Below are 15,444 nucleotides of genomic sequence, written 5' to 3'. Positions count from 1 at the left end.
CAGAAAAGTGATGGTTGTAAATGCATCTGAGCTCTAGGGTGGGCTATTTTAAGTACAAAAAATGAATTGTATCTGATCTAAGAACTAGCCTGCAGGTTGAACACTCTTCTGCAATGCATGACAGGACTGCCAAGTACTGAGAACAGGCATGTGAATTCATCAGGCTAGCAGAGCTGGGCTTCAGGTCCAGTTTCTTTTCCTTGGAGGCTGGCACTTTAATTGCTTGTCTCTTTTGGAGGACATGAAGGGGAGCAGCAAAGGGAGTGAGACAACGAAAGCTTTAACTTGCTTTTTTTTTTTTTTTGAAAAAGTTGAAAGGTCCCTATTTAATCCCTATATGGAATGGAAAACTGTTTCTTGACTTGAACTTATTTCTGGAATGGGAATAAACAGTTTTCTACTCATTTCTATTCATGGTTCTTCATTCTTTCTATTTACAGACATGGATTTCAGATCATGAAATCTGAAGTCCAAACACCTTTGAATATTGATCCTCCCAGGAGATGTTTAGTATGGCTGCTCATGGGTGAGTGAAGATGGAGAACAGTTGCCTTACAAAAAGAATCCCACTGCTTTCCTTCCTTCATTTTCACAGTATTCCTTTAGCTTTCAACTAACACCAACCATTTAGGAGAAGGAAAAAAGCTGAAAGCCTGTCATAAATAATTATATATTCTTGAAGTCCTCTTAGCAATGTTCAGCAGTTATTTTTGAAGCATGCCAGCACTAATACACAATTGTTAAAGTGCTTCAAGTTCTTTGCTTTTTGCGTAGTGGTGAATTTTTCCACTGATGTTTTTTATTAGATGAAAACAATGCAACTAACTGGGAGCCAAGAAGATCCTGTATTTTAATTCATGTGAGACAAGGATTTGCCTGGGAGCATGTTGTCATAAGTGTGGTTGCCCAGGCCAAAAGAAAAAGAAAACAAAACATGACAAAACAAGCAAACAAAACCCCCCAAACCAAAACAAAAAACAAACCGATACAATTTTAGTAGATACAGAAAAAATGCTCAAATGTCCACTGGTTGTATAATTGACACCTCTGCTCAATGAACTGGGACAAGATGATCCATAGTATGACAATTTTATTAGATCAGGGATATTGTTAATTAAGTAAGTAGGCATTGCAGCCAAGTGTTTCATCTGATCATTTTTCACTTTACTGTTCTATGGAATCCTATGTCTCTTATTACATTGCTGGATGCAGATCTTGTTATAGTTGTCCATGCCTTTTCTACCTTTAAGTTAATCTAACATAATACGCTGCATGGGAAACGTCTGTCAAGATGTTCTGGGAAACGTGCTAGTGCAGCATATAGCTGGCTTCTTAGTGATCAGCAGAGAGCTTTACCTCTCTGCTCCGTGATCGGCACTGTTACTTCTTCATTTTCATGTGGTGTTCAAAGTGTTACTTTTAACCACTGAAACTAAGACTCTTTTACCTGGTTGACTTAAGAACCTGTTTCTGCTCTGCAATGCTATCTCTAGAAAAGATGAAAGCTAAGATACCTAAGTATCTTATAATCACCATCAAAATTTGACATCTGGTAAGCTTGACTTGACCAGTCTCAGCAACTTTTAATGTAAAGATACAGAATCTGAAGAACTGGAAGAAGAAGGAAAAAAAAGAAAAAAAAAAGAAACAATCTATTATAATGCACTGATTCTACACTTCTAACATTATCCGCAGTTGGCAGTGCTCTACAATGAATTTTTCCAGTCTATCTGGTCAAAAGAGTACTAAGAAGTACTAATTACCCATCTTTTATTGCAGTTCTATGTGAGAATGAACAAAACTCTGTACAATTTTCTTCCCCATTACCTGACTGGGAATCACCTGTGTTGGCTGTAGGTTACATCTGCAAGAAAACAAAATGCTGTAATTAGACTGGCAGAGACAAGCCTCACAAGCCTTGGACTTCCTCTCAGGAGAAGAATTCACTTCAAATGACTTCAGCACTTAGAAAATGAGTTAGATGACCAGAAAATAATTTCCTATAAATCTTGAGAAATACTGTAGGTAGACAAATATCATATACAAAATATTTGCAAATGCTTCTGCATAAACTGCAGTTCACTTCTGATTTTGGCCATGGAAATAAAATAATCAGATGTAGAGGTCCAAATAATGGTGTCTTCACTCCGAGAGTCTAAGATGCAATAAACGTTTTATTCTTAGCAGGACAAAATAGTTTGAACTACATGGTATTCAACCAGATTGGAGTTTAGGCAGAATGCTTATGTAACTATCTGCACCTATCAGTGTAGTTGTGTCCTAAATTTGTTTACCTGCTAACACCGAGGCAAGAGTAATGCAGGTAGAAAAAGAGTTTCAAGGCTCAGGTAAATGTCTTTGTACAGGAAGGGGCATTTTGAGAAAAGGGAGGATCACCATACAAAGGATACATCAGGATTTATAGAACAGTTATGGGTATTTAAAGGTATTAATAACTCACCAACAGGAAGAGAAATATCTGCCATAAATAATGAACACATCTAAACAGACAGAACAGAAATGTTATCATATGAGCCCAAGGGCTATCATACAGTTGATTAAAAAAATTAGGAATGAACTGGAAGCTAAATTTCATGGGTGAGGAACAGACCTGTTGTAATTGAAGATATTTTGAAAGGAAAAATTAGAATGTTAAGGATGATGTGTGACATTCAGAGCAGGAGTAGGAAAGGATAATACAGACTGGAAGATTAAAACAGAGATCTTACCGAGAACATCAAAAGGATAGAAATTAACAGTTAGGGTCAAGCCAGGGTGGTTCTCCCAGGTGTTTCAAACATTGTGAAGAATTTCAAGATTTGGTTTGATCTGATTTGATTTGATTTGATTTTGAGATTGTGTTAAAATTCTGGCTAGAGTTTGTTTTTTTGTCCCAAATGATTGTTGATCATTACATATGAGCAATAAAAATGTGACTGTGTGGGCTGGCTATAATGAAGCTGGGATTTTGTGTTCATTCATCACAAGATGTAACTCTTAAGTACATCTGTTATCTATTTCAAGATCTTTTCTTCTTATGGGTAGCTTTATGGATAATTGAGCTAACGAGGTTTTTGTAGAAAATCATCAGGAAAGAAGGTAAATAGAGGCTTCGGTGTGGTGTCTGTGTGGTAGGCTCAGTTATGACAGAAGAATTACAGAAAAATAGGGTTTACCTCATACAGACTTAGTCAAACAAGCTTTAGTATACAGTTTCAGAGAGTCATCAGGGCCCTCTCTATTAATGCTGCATGAAAAGTCATCTTTTTTCTTATACAACTGTCTTACGATGTAGACAACTGGCATGTGAAGGTGCTTATCCCTCTCCAGTTAACAGAGAGGACCAAAATAGTAGCTTAGGTGACACACTTCCAAATGATTGATAATGTAAATCTCACCTTAAGAATACAACAAAAATCTCTCTACTTAGGTTAAAGCCTCCGAGATACCCTCCAAGGAGAGAGAATCATACAGATCCTCCAAACAGCTAGTGGAAGTTGGGCACAAACTTCAGGACATACCTGCAAAACTCCAGTCTTAGGTGTTAGGTTGTCTCTCTTCCCTAGAAAAGGAGGCAGATGGTAGCAAATGCCTGCATGTCTAAAATCCTCTCTAGTTGTGTGTTGCTTATATTTAATTGTGTTGGACTTCAGAACCAACACAAGCGGTGAGCTGCTGATACAAGGGGACGGAATGGAGGTGGGCATAAGCTTGCACATAATCACATGCATGAATTAGTGCAGAGTATAGAGACTTGTATTCATATTCTCTGTGCAAACAGCAGAAGTTGTTTAAGGAAATACCTTCTCAGCTGTTTGCTTACTGGAGGTTACTGTTCCTGTAACTGTGCTGGTAGAAAGGAAGATGTATGCTCTAGCAGCTCCCACTCACAGACGTGCATCTTCAGGCAAGACCACTTTCATTACCAGTATTGGCTAAGATGTTGGACCTGATGTTCCTATCAGAGCAATGTGGATATGTAGTGAATTATTCTGACACTGTCATGAGGAAGCAGAAGGAAACACCGGGCAATGGAATGCTGTAAATTAATAGACCAACACCCACAAGAGATGCTTTGTCAAAGTCCTAAATCAGTGCAGAATTTGATTCTTCATCTCCTTCAAAAGGCTCTGTCATTCATTTACAAGTGCCGTAATCAGAGGTTTGTTTACAGTAGGGGACATTCTTCTTGCTAGAGTAAGCTGTTGAAGACAACAGAAGTCTAAAGGCATAAACAGGGATTGAATACCAGACTCCTACTGGGTTTTTTTTATGCAACCTAGTGTGTAGGGTAACCGAGCGTTGCACTCTGCACCTTTCAACTATTTCCCTGTAGACCTCAATGCACTGTTTTTCAATACATTTCTGAGACATGTTTAGTCTTCTCCTAGAAATTGCTGTGCTATTTTTGCATATTCAGATCTCTGTATCTGTATCATTCCAGTTTAGAGAAGCCAACTGTTCCCTCTGTTTTCATATGAAGATAGAATGAATCAGTGTTACTTCCATTCGTATTGCTGTTCCTCCAAATGCTTCCACAGATGTACTAGGAACATGGAGTTCTGTGATCTATAACAGTATTATCCCAGACTGGGCTGCTTTCAAAATCCACCCTGTAGGAACTGTACAATTACAAGTAACTCAAGACTAGTAGGAGTTATCACATATTGCATGAGGAAAAGTCCCATGAGGGTGTTCAGGTGATAGCAAATAGCTAACAGGAAAAAAAAAAAAAATCACAGAAGCAAATAGGCTTCCAAAACTCTGATATTCACACTTAGGGGAAGAAAGTTACTGTACCTCCAAGACTGGCCAGCACAGTACTTACTAGATGACTATATGGAAACTCTAATTATTGGTATATAGTTTATTTTCAATTTGTTGTGTAAATTTTAGCCTGCTGTCAGGAAGGCTGGTACCGCTCTAATAATCTTTTCTCCTCAGAAATATGATAGAAACCTAGCATGTACTCCTAAGTATAAGGAGACTGCTGATTTTATATCCAGCCTGCTGTGAGAATGATTTCACATCACAGCATCACTACGCATCACTTGCACCAGCTCAGCACAGGTATCAGTATGAGCTCAGAGTGGAACAACTAACTATATCTACATTCCTGATGAGGGAAAAGATGGGGGAACTACTGAAGATAAAGTACAGGGCCTGGTGATGAAGACAGGAGGGAAAGAAAGGTCTTCAGCTGGTAGACCTTAAACCTCTGCAAGCCTGGACATTTTTTTCTTGGCACTTCAATAGCAGTAACAACATCAATAACAGTTAAGAATAAAGTGAAGAATGGCAATTAAGAATAAAATGAAGCCCATGTAAGCATGTAAGCTTTCCTATCTGTGAGACACTTAGTCTCCACCAGCTGTGTTGGCTTGCTTCCTACCTCTGGGCTCCAAATTGGGTAACAAGAAAACTCTGACAGAACTATTTTAAGATCTCTGGCATCAAGCAGGGTTGGGGGGGGGAAAGAACCCCAACCCTCCACTTTTTAACTGAAATCAGTCTGTTGAATGCATTTTTGTTTGGCTGCCACAGTTCACCAAGCAGCCTAATGTGCCAGCTATTAGTACCCAGCAGAGAGCATGTTTGCAGCTATTCAGCAAAACTATCACATGTCCTTAGCCAAGGCAAGAGGGATCAGCTGCTCAACACTGGAGATGATAAAGAGCAGAGCTATTAAAGCAAGCAATAAAAAAAAAAAAAAAAAAAAAAAAAGAAAAAAAAGAAAAACCACAACCCAGAATGGAGAATGATTTTTATTATTATTTTTTTAACCTAATGGATGACATCTATAACTGGAAAGTATGAGTCAGAGTGTGCTGTGCCAGCATGGGGTCTTTATGATGTTTTCATCTGGCTTGTTCTTCTTCCTTGGCTGGGACCATTTTATCTTATTGATTTGTAAGTTTTAGGTTCCTTACAGTGCTTAGGAGATAGGTTCACATGTGTGTTTGTGTGTGTGTAAGTAGTGATAGTAGCTCAGTGAACCAAAAGCAAAGAGCTAAACTACTCAACTCAGGATATTTTTAGGGAGTAGTGAGGTTACTTTACAGTGTTGGGACCTCCTAGATAAATTCTTGCTGCCAAAGTGTTATTGCTGCCAAATCTGGCAGCAATGTGAGTGTGGGAGGCAACCACCCACTTTCTAGTGAGGACAAAAGGGACACAGCTCCGTCTTCACAATGATTAATCTCATCCAAAAAAGCTTTAAAAACAGAGAACTGTTTGTCCATTTGTAGCACATGAACAAATAGAATCCATTTGCACAGAGCTTCTCCGTAATACTGTATCTCTAGCATGTAACCAAGAAATAAAATTATACTACTTGTTGCAATGACATTTGTCCAGTTACCTCAGAAACAACACACCTGATTCCAGATTCTCATTCCAGAAAAATCTCTTTATATTTCAAGATCAGCCCTGCAGCATGGAGGATCCCTTGTCATGGGTGAGTCCTGTCCTAACATAGAGCCAGCATTTTTTTTATGGTAGCTTCTCCTACCCTGCAATGCTCCATTGCAGGATTCATGTTGGGACACACAGACTCCTGTGAGCAGAGTAATCCCCAAGACCAATGCAAGACAACATCATGTAAGCCATGTCTGCTTGGGCTGGTGCGATGGCTGGGTCCCCCCACGGCTTTCCAAGGACACAGGGAGGTGTGAGGCACCCGCAGAACCTTTGCCTCCCTTTTCCCACAGCTGATATAGGTCATGCTCAGTGCAGCTGAAAATTGAGCCCTCAGGGAGGGACCTATAATGAATTCACTAGATTAGGCAGTGAAAGCCAATGTGAACAAAACAACCAGCTGGATCAAGAATGTTTCAAGCAAGAGCAAGAATGCTACGTGAGTGGGGGAAATAATCTTCAGAAATATCCCCTTTCATTCTCCTGAAGATCATGCCCATCTTTTCTTCTGTACACTTTGTTATAGCCCATATATAGCTGTGAAGCTGACAAGAAATAAAGGTATTTTCATCCTTTATGTACTATCTTGTAGACATCAAAAACAGTAGAATATCTCCTCATGAAAGAATGTGATGTTTCTTGGTAAAAGTCTAAAAGACTATTCATGGAGGAATCTGTCTGAAGCCCTGGGATGTCCTCCCCCCCCTCTTTTTTTTTTTTTCTTTTCTATTTTATAATGAGTATTGGAATCTAAGTTGTTCAGCTCTTTGTGGATATTTTTAGTTCTGGACAATTAAAAGCCCTCACAAGAATTAGAAACAGTAAAATAACATACGTAGGGTAGCAGAATTCCAGAATCAGAAATTGAGAAGGTATTTTAACTTTGTTATTGGAGGTGGAACAATAATTTCAGCATAGACTAGTGTGAGAGTAGACTCCAGTTTATTTCTTTACTTTTGTCCTATGTCTCACAGGTTGTGTAGAAACCCTATGCTTTCAAATGTTGTTGTTTTTCCTTTAGCTGAGAAATGTCTTTTCATATGTGAGCCAATCCACCCACACTCTTCCTGTGATTATCCTCAAGAAATGGGAAGAAAATTCCATACAATGTGCATACCCGATAGTGTCACATTTAGATTTCAAGCCTAGTTTCACTTGATTAATAGTTTCCCTTCCTTTTCAGTTCCCAAGGAATGTGTATTCCCATAAGGCATTATTGGAAAATGTATGACAATTACTGTACTGGAGGAATCTCTCCTATGGATGCCACTCTTACCACAGAATTTAAGTAAGTAAAAGCAGCCTAATATTTGTCATTTGAAAGAGTGAAAGGCAACACTTAGGAATTTCTGTACAGTATCGCCTGTAAAATCTCCTAAGGAAATCCACAGTAAAATACAGTATGTGCTGAGAACAGGCTGGGCCACCTAAATGTGAATTGCTTTTGGCTTCAGCTATTCAGAAATCCCCAGAACAGGTGCCAAATTAAGTCACTCTACTAGCTGCTTTCCATGGTTGAAGGTCAGCGATAGTTAACACGGAGAGGAATCTGGATAGCAGATCTCACAATTCAAATGCACACGAACTACTCTAAAACACCAATGCATTTCTTACCTCAGAAAACCTCAAGTGTAGAGCAGTTTAGCTTTCCTTTGACATGGAAGTGGTTTAGAGCTTATAAGAAAAACTTTTTAGTCTTTCATATCAACGTTAATTTATGCCATTTATCCTATCTATTTATAACTCAAACATTCTAAATTAGAACTATTAAATGCAAATACACTATAATCTGACAGAAGGCAAAATATTCTATAAATCTGATTTGGAAAAGGAAAATATTCACTCTCATATAGCTGACTAATGGTTTTACAGTTGCAGTTTCAGGAGCTCGACTTTCTGAAAGAACTGCTGACAACCCATGTTAAACTTCGAAGATTAGTATGTTTAGCCATAATTTTGCTCCCATTTGAAACCTACTTTGTTGTCTGCTTGTTTCTTATTGCTGCCTTTGTTTCTTAGAACACTTGCATAAATAGAGAATTTTTGTTACTTGAAAGCTTTTTGATCTCCTTTTCATTTCCCACCTGCAATTATAACTCTTTCTTGGTGACATCACCCATTGGATGCAATGAAAAGAATTCTGATAAATAGCTCAATAAAGAACTATTGACATCAAATGAAAAATAGCCAGCTGGAACTGATGAACTCTCAAAAAGCCTGTTTGCATGCAAGAATCATAAACAAGGAAGAATACAATCAGAGAAGTACAGAAAATACACTATGTAAGCTATGCAGTGCAAAGTCAATGCAAAGAATTGAAAATCTCATAAAGGTGGCTGGTAATACAAAGTTAACTATGTAACCTGGTTAGCTAGAGAATGCTCACAATCATTAATCCAACAATAGTAACGTATTATTGTACTTTATTTCAGTGAACTAACAGGGCTGCTGTAATTTATTTTTCTTCCATATCTACTTAAATTCAAGCTGGGTGTACTTGTAAGAATATTCTTCTGTGTACTGAATTTCATTCTGACAGTGAAACACACCATAAGTGCATGATAGGCCCATATTGGTTTGATATTTTGCCTTTTTCGTTATTCCCCAGACTATGAGTTGCATTATATGTAAGTCCAGACTGAGTAAGTATCAAAAAATATAACTCTCTGAATGTGAGTGGAGTTGCTTTTAAACTGTGCTGGTAAAGAATCTCATACTTTTTTGAAACAAGTACTGGTGTATGCTACTGTTATGGGGTTTTTTTGTGCGTATGCATAAACTGAGGACATATTTACCTTAAGCACATACCTTAATCATATTTACTAGCCCATCATAGAAGTATAGATTGCAAGCCACTTCCCTCTATTAGATGTGAAGTATTCCTTAAAAGAGAATTAAAGCACAGTTGTTGCTCCTGGGCTCTATCCACTTTGTTGAATTGCTTATAATATTCACAGCATAAAAGTGAAGGCAGGGAATATAGAGTGTACCAGTAATTTTAATCTTGGTCTCTGCTTTTGAAAGAATTGGAAAAAAAGAAATTGCAGAGAGGAGTTTCTGTCAATTTACACTTCTGTTAGTTTTGGTACTCTTGGCTTTCTAGATAGAGGGAATGTGCTAGCTAATACATATTCTCAAAAATCTTCAGGTTAATATGGAGTCAGTTTAACTCACAGTTATAGATTATTATCATTACAGTGACTTTTTTTTTTGACAAACCTGCTATGTCTTTGTTCACTGAATAATAAGATATAAAAAGTGACAGGACCTCAGAGCTGTTTGAAAGAACGTGACACATACAGATTCAGTAATAACTCCTAAAACAGTAACAACAGACATATACAGTCTTGCAGTCAGAGTTGGTTTGTGTCCACAATCACAATAGTATTTCCCATAGTGCTTATACAAGCTCTGTGTGCTAATAAGCATGGATAATGTTCAGGCTTTTCACTGTACTTTGAACTTACACAGTTTATCGCTTCATAGTAGAGATGACCCAAATGCATTCTCTGGTTCAAAAGCAGTTGCCCTCTGGAACAACTTATTAGGTGCTCCTACTTCAAACCTAGTTACTTAAGCCTAAAAACCTCTTTCATACACAGGTTGTATCTGCTTTAAGTCCATCAAAGCTGCTGTGGGTTTACACCATTGCAAAAGAGAAAGAAAAGCAGGCACCGCGTAACCCCTCATCCCCAAGGATCTCTGTCTCTATTTGCTTGGAATAGCAGATTTGGGAAAGCCATCAGCTCTGCAGTATGAACCAACCAAAACAGATTTGTTTTAAAACAGGGTGGTTTAGAGTTAAGGTAGACAGTTTATGTAAACAAGATGGTAGGAATAACTTCTAGACTAGCCCAGTCTTCTGATAATCTGACATACAAAGAGAGATGGAAATCAGAAAGTGATTTCAGAAACTCTCTTTGATTCTGAGAGAGATACATTTTGCATTTGACCCTTTAAAAAATGTCAGCAACACTGTATTTGCCTTTCTTGATCTTTGTATCAATACCTTCTGGCTGTGTAATATACTAGCAGATACATTTTACATCCAAGAAGATATTTTCAGAACTGTCACAAGTGAGTTTTCACATGAAGCATCATTTATGTGACATTTACAGTTCCTGAAAAAATCAGGCACAGACATGCCCAAGAGTGCCAATCTTTTCCCTCTGGAAGGGTGAACCTCAGAATGATTATTTTACCAAAGAAGACAAGCAGTTTGTTGCATGGTAGACTTTTACGTCATATGTTTTATTTAAAGTCATATATGTAGACACTAAAGGCAACACTGTGACCTCTGTGACTGTAGCCATCAAAACAGCGGTGTCCCTTAGCTCCACTTTGCTTCCTATTGTCCAGATGATGTGATTCCTCAGCTTTCTTCATGCTGGGTTGACATAATTACTTGAGTGAGAGATAAATACCTGAAGCACATCTGAGAGAAGCTGGCAGACTGTCTGGGAGAGGTACTGTCTAGGACTGAAGGAGCTATTTCCTTCCTTTTGGCCACCTTGTGAACTGAGAGTATCTTCTAGAATCTTCAAGTGCATCTCAATACCTTGGCAGCAATAGCAGCCAGGGAACTTTATTCTGTTTTGTTTTCTTATTTACAAGCCTATGTCAAAATGCAGATTTTCCACTGTTTTGGTCATGCAGAGTAAGCAGTCGTAGTGCCCAGGTTTTAAAATGATTTGAAACCTCAGAAAGAGTAAAATCTGGTTTGATTTCTGCTCCATGTCTTTTACTGCATTGATGCTTAATAGCTATCCTACCTTCCACTTCCATTCTGGATGCACATCAATTACTGACTCTTAAGATCACTGTATCTGAAAGACACAGTATCTTACAAGGCAACAGGTAAGAAGAATGAACTTCTACCTTGCTGTGATCTTCATTTCTTGATCTAGTGTGCTGGTTATCAATGAATACTACTGATAAAAGCTATAATAATTTAGGATTGGATTTAGAGAAAAATTGTCTTGTTGTCTAGTTTGTTTTGTTTTTTTTTTTTTTTTTTCTGTTTGAGAGGTATTTATTTGAAATTGTGTCAGTTTGGGTTTATTGATAAAATGAGGTTTTGTATCATGTATACTTTCATCCAGAATATTTGTGACAGGTGCATTGTATAAATTGATCAGATAGTTGCATAAATTGCATAACTGTTGTAGATATTAAAAGCAGGAGTTTACTGGAAAATGCCCATACAATTGCCAATGCAGAAAGAAAGGCATGATTGTGGTATATCAGGCCCAGTCATCTGAAGGTATCACTTTAATCATTTGTGGTATTAGAGAAGATGATATTACTTCATTCCCCAGCACAAGGGAATGAAGCTATTTCACAAGTTGATGCAATCACAATCAGTTAGCTGTAATAATTTATTGGGCTCAGTCCTTCACTCTTATGCAACGGTACACAGCTGTTTTATCAGGTCAGAGGGTGCTTTTCTTTTTAGTTCACTGTTGAGGGTATATTGTAATCTCTGCATTAATTTTCCTGAATGGAACTCATATCCAATCATGAATGTTTTAGCAAGGCATTCAGAAAACAAGCAGCACAGTTAGTCAGTTTTACATACTATGATTGTCTGGTGCTGCTAGGGCAGGATGAGGACTGAATAAGTGCTCTTCCATTGAGAAACTGGCCAAGATCTCACTTCCCAATTTCAGTTAAAGTACCTCTTAAAAACTTAATGGGGTGGATGACAATATAAATGAAGGCAAATTTTACAGCCGAGGCCCATTGCAAATACAGGCCAATTCATAGTAGACTTCTCAGTGATTTCACAGTGATTTCTGGGATTTTACACTAGAAATTCGATGTAAAATTTTTTCTCACTGTAATTTAAGAGCATGAGCAAGCAAGACAGACATTTCAAATGTTTTTCTTTTGATCGTATTTTTAGCATCTGCTAGTGAGGTATTGTCTTTCACTATTGTATTAACCTGTACTGCTGATACTTTCAATGCTTTGGTTTCTATGAAAAGAAGGAAGTTTTATACTAAAACAACAAATATATACTTGAGTATTAATAATGAAGACTGTTCTGCTAACTAATTTGAGTGCCAGTTTATAAAGATAGCCAGATATTAAAAATTTTACAGTCTAGGTCAAGTTTGGATAAACATCTATGAGAGCAAGCTTTCTTATCAGATTCCAGAACTTCCACTTGGCATCTCAGCTGGAAATACCAGAAGAAAAGCCCTTCTGTTAGAGCACAGTCATTTCCAGCACTAGTCCCTGGTGGAAATCAGAGGTGCCAAAGTACTTTTGCTCATGAAGGGTTCAGTGTAAGTTCAGTTCCAAGCATGGACTAAGGTTTATTTTGTGTTTTCTTCTTGAAGTCTGTGAGAGGGATTGAGTTGTAAGTACTGCATTTTTATTTTAAAGCCTAATTGTAAACAAGCAGGGCCTTCACTTCTAATTGCTGAGGATGTAACTCGAGCCAATCATAGAATCATAGAATCATAGAATCATAGAGTCATTTCAGTTAGAAGAGACCCTCTGGATCATTGAGTCCAATTATAACCTAGCTCTAGCACTAAACCATGTCCCTAAGAACCTCATCTAAACTCCTTTTAAACACTTCCAGGGATGGTGACTACACCACTTCCCTGAGCAGCCTGTTCCAATGCCTGACAACACTTTCTGTGAAGAAATTTTTCCTAATATCCAATCTAAACCTCCCCTGGCACAACTTGAGGCCATTTCCTCTTGTCCTACCACTCAGGAGAAGAGACCAACACGCTCCATGCTACAACCACCTTTCAAGTAGTTGTAGACAGTGATAAGGTCACCCCTCAGCCTCCTTTTCTCCAGCCTAAACAGCTCCAGTTCCCTCAGTTGCTCCTCATCAGACTTGTGCTCCAGACCCCTCACCAGCTTTGTTGCCTCTTCTGCACTCGCTCTAGTACATCAATGTCTTTCTTATGGTGAGGGGTCCAAAACTGAACACAACACTCAAGGTGTGGCCTCACCAGTGAGAAGTACGGTGGCACAATCACTTCTCTAGTCCTGCTGGTCACACTATTCCTGATACAAGCCAGGATGCTGTTGGCCTTTTTGGCCACCTGGGCACACTGCTGGCTCATATTCAGCTGGCTGTCAATCAACACTCCCAGATCCCTTTCTTCCAGGCAGCTTTCCAGCCACTCTTCCCGGAGCCTGTAGTGCTGCCTGGGGTTGTTATGACAAGCGCAGAACCTGGCACTTGGCCTTGTTGAACCTCATACAATTGGCCTCAGCCCAATGATCCAGTCAGTTAGTTTTGAAAAGGACCACTGATTTGGCATACATTAGTTGTCAGGTTTTCTGTAAAAGAGAAAGGAAGTGGTTAAGATATTAGATGGAACTTTTCTTAACTTAATAATTAAATCTATTCCTTTTCCACAAAATGCAGAACTATCTTCTTCTGCCTGAAGAGACTTGAGCAGCAATTGTTTATATCCCCAAAGACTGCCCTAATCACTGCACTTCAGCACAGTCTGAGAGTGGGAGGGAGGAGAGTCGTCTTGGCTACTTTTGATAAAGCTATTTCACTTTGGATAAAATAACACAAATTAGATGAAGAGTTTTAATACACATTTCCTTATATTCAGACAAGTGCTTAAGCTAAAAGAAAGATTTATTCTCAGTGTTTACCTCAATTAATTTTTAAACATGTGCAGATCAAGTAGAGCAGCTTCAGCTGGAGAGGCAGAGCTGACCCTCCAGTCCAAAATGTGTCACATCTAGATATTAGACCATGCTTGCAGAAAGTGTGAGTTCACAACCTCTGAAGCAGATAAGTAATGTGAGTTCAAGGCCTTTAAGACCCTCCTGAGTGCTTTAATAGCAATAGCAAGACAGCACCAGCACCTCTTCCATCATTTTTTCTCTTGTTTACAATGACTGGTGCAGTAGCCGTCTTGTGAGAAATCCCAAATTCAGAGTGGATTATAGTTTGATGTTTAGCTCAGTGGACATTTAGTTCATACAGACATGGTTTGAATGGTCCTGTACATGCTGACAAGCAGATGTTTGAGGTCAAATTGGGCCTGATCTTGGTTAATTCTCCTCTTCAGTCAATGAAGACGCTGTCAGAGGGTCATTCATCCTACATACCTTAGTGTCACATCTTATGATAGAAGAAGTGGTCCTCTGAAGGTGACTATTTCTCTTTGATTATGTTAACTTTTAGGGTGACAGGTAGAAATCTTACTACGAAATCCTCATGAAACCTGTCTTGTACAAGTGGATACATTTACAAAATTCAGACATCAATACTGTTTGGTAACAGTTTGTGGGGTCTTTTCAGATTAAAATTTTGAATGTCAGCAACAGAAGTAGGAAACAGATACAGCAACATTTTTGTTGATGTAGCACTGCATGCCTGTTTGGTGTCCTCTCTCCCTGGGCCTGAGGTCAGCTCTTTAGATTCTGTTTTAAGATGAATAAATAAAAATCTTTATTTTTTTTGTAAAGTGGTTTCACATGACAATCCTGTGTAATAGTAAAAAAGTTGTTCAGGATACTGCATTTAAAACCTTTGATAAAGTTCATAAACATATTTTTTATGTCTTATTTTTTTCTTGCCTAAATATCCAAAACACTATGCTTTGCCAATTTGATATTTGTGTGCAGATGGATTGGCTGGGAAAGATAGCATGAATTTTTAAATAATATATTGACTTTTTCCTTGTAATTAAAAATGTTGATTTCCTTTGAAAATACTCTGAAAGTTATAACACCTGTAATTCTTTTAATTAGTTTTTCTTTTTTAAAGTTTAAATTAAAAAAATCAGCATATCTCTCTGTTCTTCTTTTTGATTATTTCTATTCAATCTTAGCTCAGGACTTAATCTGAAAAATGGACCTCAGAAGAACTTCGTATTCTCATATATATCTTCCTTATGGCTGATCTGTGGAAAGCATGTTCATGTTGCCAAATTTCTAAGACTATATTGGATACTGTATTATTGATACTGTAGTATATAACAGTCATATGCCAGCACAAGGCAGGGACAGAAATATCCACAGGGCAGCAGG

At 38.1% G+C, this 15,444-nt stretch overlaps 1 long non-coding RNA gene across 2 annotated transcripts in view; it reads left to right on the top strand.

Annotated features, from left to right (window-relative positions):
- The first annotated feature begins 472 nt into the window (after positions 1-472).
- The window catches only part of LOC309449994, a 78,069-nt gene continuing 63,097 nt past the window's right edge, over positions 473-15,444 (top strand). Inside the window, exons 1-2 of one of the 2 annotated variants that reach the window (XR_014186032.1) lie at positions 473-526; positions 7,601-7,705. This is a non-coding gene — a long non-coding RNA (uncharacterized lncRNA). Of the gene's footprint in view, positions 527-7,600; positions 7,706-15,444 lie in introns of those variants that run through there. The other variant, XR_014186033.1, reaches the window with a different exon arrangement.

This window comes from Streptopelia decaocto (genome assembly GCF_964273445.1).
Source record: "Streptopelia decaocto genome assembly, chromosome: 1".
Lineage (NCBI taxonomy): Eukaryota > Metazoa > Chordata > Aves > Columbiformes > Columbidae > Streptopelia > Streptopelia decaocto.
The sequence above is the reverse complement of the archived record's forward strand: the minus strand, read 5'-3'. Positions and strand labels throughout refer to the sequence as shown.